This window comes from Dama dama, chromosome 2 (genome assembly GCF_033118175.1).
Source record: "Dama dama isolate Ldn47 chromosome 2, ASM3311817v1, whole genome shotgun sequence".
Lineage (NCBI taxonomy): Eukaryota > Metazoa > Chordata > Mammalia > Artiodactyla > Cervidae > Dama > Dama dama.
In genome coordinates, this window is record NC_083682.1 from 49,070,746 (window position 1) to 49,075,896 (window position 5,151).

The window sequence follows — 5,151 nt, forward strand, 5'->3', positions numbered from 1 at the left end:
ACAAGAATACCATTGTATAGCACCGTAAGTTATAGCTGTTATCCTTTGTGTGCTGCGCTGTGCTCAGTCACTTCAGCCGTGTCCAGCTCCTTGCAAACCCATGGACTGTAGCCGACCAGGCTCCTCTGTCCATGGGATTGGGTTGGCATGCCCTCCTCCAGGGGATCTTCCCCACCCAGGAGTCAAACCCATATCTCAGACATCTCCTGCATTGCGGGCAGGTTCTTTACCCACTGAGTTTGAATAGTGTATAATTGAAAAAAATAATGAATCACTATGTTATGCATCTAAAATTATTATAGCACTGTAAATCAATAATACTCCAGTAGGGAAGAGGAAATAGGCAAAGTCCATTAGTCATAGTATGAATAAACATATTATCATATCAATATATTTTATGGAATATTCTTCAGCAATAAAAACAGAACTACTGTTACAATCACTTAAAAATTCTTTTAAAACAAAGCGCTGAGCCAAATTAGCCAGACATAAGGGAATGTACTCTAAAATTTTATTAAAACAAATTTCAAAAGCAGTAAAGTTAAGTTTTATACTCTCATAACCTATTCTCGGTTAGAAGAAAAAGTTTTGAACACAGCAATGAAGTTTGCTCCTAGAGGCATCAGAGGGGCACAGTGACTAGAAAAATGCTTACAGAAATGGTGCAAAGAGCTGATAATGTCTTTAATTTCTTGGAGAAAGTAACATACAGGATGATTATACAGAATTACTTGTCTACCTGTCTATCACATTTCATAATTCGAGAGAGAGAGAGAAGAAGAAAGAAAAGGAAGAGAAAAAGAAAGGAAGAAGATATGGAGCAGAACTCACTTGCAAGTTCTGAGGACTTTAGGATGTGGGCAGCCTTTTGCTGTGCTCTGTGCTTAGTCACTCAGTCCTGTCTGACTCTTTGTGACCCCTGGGCTGTAGTCCCCCAGGCTCCTCTGTCCATGGGGATTTTCCAGGCAAGAATACTGGAGTGGGTTGTCATGCCCTCTTCTAGGGGATCTTCCCTACCCAGAGAAAGAACCCAGGTCTCCCATATTGCAGGGAGATTCTTTACCATCTGAGCCACTAGGGAAGCCCATGGACAACATTAGATGATCATTATTTAGCCTATAACACTCTGAAAGTGAGACATATACAGAATTTTATTTCTTTTTTTTCTTTTAAACTGAAGGTGATATTTTAAAAGAATAGTGCAGTTTAAAAATCACACTATATTTATATGATAGATATCATATATGTGTGTGTATATATATGTATATATAATTTTCTCAAAAGATTGTATCCCACTGTGGCTCAGTCACCGAAGAATTCACATGCACTGTGGGAGACATGGGTTCCATCCCTGGATTGGGAAGATCCCCTGGAGGAGGGCATGGCAACCCACTCCAGTGTTCTTGGCTGGAGATTCCCCACGGTCAGAGAAGCCTGGTGGGCTGCAGTCCATAGGGTCACAAAGAGGAGGACACGAATGAGCAAATGAGCACACGTTTGAAGAAAAATGTAATAACCACCAACACACTGTATAAAGTACATTTAAGAAAGTGCTTTCCTCTATCTCTCTTCTCACTCAAAATTACATTAGGTGAGAAAACATTTCAGTGTTGGCTAATTTTCTGATGGTCTCCTTCACATCATTATTTCTAAGGCTGTTGATAAGGGATTTAGCATGGGGATCACTACCGTGAAAAGCACAGTGGCTACTTTGATGAAAAGCCATGAGTTTCTGGAGTTGGGCACACAGTAGAGAAGAAGAATGACCCCATGGGAAATGGTGATGGCAGTCAGGTGGGAGGTACAGGTGGAGAAGGCTTTTCGGAGTCCACTGGCTGAAGGCATCTTGATAATTGTGACAACTATGAAAACATAGGAGGTGAGAATAATCAGGAAGCGACACACCTCATTGAGAGTAGAAATGGTAAAACATGTCATCTGACTGAAGTAAGAGTCAGCAAGAGGCAGAGACGACACAGAATACTCACACCCAAAGTGATGTATGACATTAGAACTGCAGAAGGACAGCTCCAAAAGAGAACATGTGATTGTCAAGGAACACATTCCACCCCACGTGTAGGTTCCAGCAACCAGGAGGCTGAGAGCTTAGGAGACACAGCAACTGTGTAGAGCAGTGGGTTATAAACAGTCACAAACCAGTCATAGGCCATCACTGCTAGCATGGACATTTCTGTAATCACAAGTGTGCAACCAAAGAATTGCATCATGCAACCCACGAAGGAGATAGTCCTTATGTCCACAACCAGGATCCCTAAGAGTTTGGGTGTGGTTACAGAAGAGGGACAAAAATCTTGAAAGGAGAGATGGCTGAGAAAAAAGTACATGGGGGTGTGAAGCTTGGGACTGATTCTGATGATCACAATCATAACCAGGTTCCCCAGCACAGAGACTGTATAGACAGCGAAGAAGACCAAGAAGAGGGGCACCTGGAGCTGTGGGTATTCTGAGAAGCCTGAGAAGATGAAGGTGATTCCAGCACTCTGATTTCTCTCATCCACCACTATGGTTCCTGCAGAGAAAATCAGAGAGTCCTCCCTAAGCAACCAGACATGACAGAAATAGAGGGTATTTTTTTCCCAGGTTGGACAGGGGACTGGTCTGCAGTGGTGAAGTCTGGGGTTTCCCAGGAATGCGGATAAGACATGGTAGGAGCCCAAATGGTATCCCGTGTGTCTACAGGTGTGGAGAGTGCAAGTCAGCTTCTGATGGAGGGGCAAGGAGAGGATGGACTGGGATGAACTGAGTATCACAGTGACTCAGAAAATGTCCTTGTTTGAATTTTCTCAACCTTCTCAGTTCTGTCTCCCTTTTCTCCACATGGATATTTCCTTTATTTAGCTTCATTTAATTGAACTTGTTGATTACACTTGCAAATTCTTATGTTTGTTCAGGCCATTCTAACTGCTCAAGATGTCTTCTGTTTCTCTCTCACTTTTCCTTAAAGCTCTCTGATCAGAGAAAGGGTTCTCAGGTAGTGCAGTGGTAAAGAATCCTCCTGATAGTTTAGGTGATGCAAGAGACATGAGTTCAATCCCTGGGTCAGGCAGATCCCCAGGGGAAAGAATTGGCAACCCACTCCAGTATCCTTGCTGGTGAAATCTGATGGATGGAGGAGTCTTGCCGGCTATAGTCCATGGAGTCACAAGTCACACAACTGAGAGATTCAGCACCCACCTTATCAGGGAAGCCTCAGGTTTATGTTCCCTGAATGATTTCACCAACTGGCTAAACCTTGGTAAAAAGTCACATATTGTATCTCCTATAGAATATGAATGATTTCTTGTTAACAATCTAGACTTTTTAATCAAGTCAACTTGCCTTCAAGTTTAACCTCAGTCACTTATTAATATGTCTCTGACAAGTTAAACTTTCTGAAACCTTACCTATAGAATATAATTCTATTATAAGAATTTGTTTTTACTACACAATTATGTATAAAACATAAATTAGTGAATTATTTTCTAAAATGTTTAAGACTTTAATTTCACATGTAATAATTGCCCCCCACCAAATTTAGTTTAGAATACCAGAGTGGGTAGCCATTCCCTTCTCCAGAGGATCTTTCCAGCTCAGGGACTGAACCTAGGTCTCCCATATTACAGGCAGATTTTTTTACCAGCTGAGTCACAAGGGAAGACCAGAAATACTGGAGTGGGTAGCCTATCCCTTCTCCAGCAGATCTTCCTGACCCAGGAATCAAACCGGGGTCCCATGCATTGCAGGCAGATTCTTTACCAGTTGAGCTATCAGGGAAGTCCAACTTTAATTATTTTCTAAAACATTTAAGACTTTAATTTTGCATGTAATAAATGGCCCCCACAAAATTTAGTTTCTTCTCTTGTATTTCTAATGCTGTTTTTTGTGTTTACTTTGAATTTGAAATATATGACCTCAAAATGTCCTACAATGTAGCACCACCTATAATTTTACGAAGTCTGAAATGGTGCAAATAGTGACTAAGAAGTAGAAAAAATGCATACACAGAGGAAATCTTTTTCTTACTTATGTGTTAATGTTTCCTTCTTAGCTGCACATTTCCATTAATGTCTCCAGCCATCAAGTCATAAGCTTTGTGTTGTCTATTTTTCTTTGTCCTTGTCTGTATCTCTATGATTTCCTTTTCATCCAAGGTTAAGACTGTGAAAAATATAATTAGGGCAAAATGAACATATTCTTCAAAATACACTCCCATCTTTATTCCTAGCTACCACACATCTATTAAGCAGCTATCTTTATCTAGTCTACCTACAGCCATCCTTCAGGACTAATTGTGTTTCAACATTAGTTTAAAATCATGCTCAAATGCTTACCCATATTCAAAATCATCTTCATACAAATTACTTGCAATCTGAATGATTCTGTCTGGATTTCTGTGATATCTAAACTACCAATGCAGCAGATTTAAGAGACATGGGTTCTATCCCTGGGTTGGGAAAATCCCCTGGAGGAGTATATGGCAACCCACTGCAGTATTCGTGCTTGGAGAATCCCATGGAGAGAGGAGCCTGGAGGGCTACAGTCCATAGGCTTGTAAAGAGTCAGAAAGGACTGAGGCAACTTAGCATGCACAGTATCACTGCATTATCTAGACTCGATAGCTACTTCTTTCATTTTACTTTGATTTTTGTGCACAAAATACACACATTTTGGTATGTAAAAGCATTATTATATTTTAATATCCAATACCAGGCAACATATTTCAGATTACTTTGGGGTTTAATTCAGAACTCAAATTTGCTGTACTGCTCCAACTTGCTTTCACCTGCATGATTTTCAACTCAAAAAATTTAAAGCGAAATCTGGCATATTTCTCTACAGTTTTATAGATTTCATTTCCCTATTTTTTTTATTTTTAATTGAAAACAAATACTAATACATGAATGTCCACCAAGGACATCATTCAGCTATATAAGCAAAGTTCAAAACTAAGTGAATCCCATGAATCTTAAAGATATAAGAAATAAGTTCAATATTTTGTATTCTTACCCTTAAATGAATTAAATGAATACCATTTCATTGCTACTAGGATTGCATAGGTGTTTCTCTGTCAAAAATATTGTTAATTTCAGAGTTTCTCCCATCAGAATTAAAGTAAATTACTTAAACAACTCACCAGAAGCCATATAGTCT

General features: G+C 39.7%; 1 pseudogene; it reads right to left on the reverse strand.

The window, feature by feature from the left end:
* Nucleotides 1–1,582: 1,582 nt before the first annotated feature.
* LOC133068908 (olfactory receptor 1165-like) lies at nt 1,583–4,335 on the reverse strand (annotated as a pseudogene).
* Between the last annotated feature and the right edge of the window lie 816 nt (nt 4,336–5,151).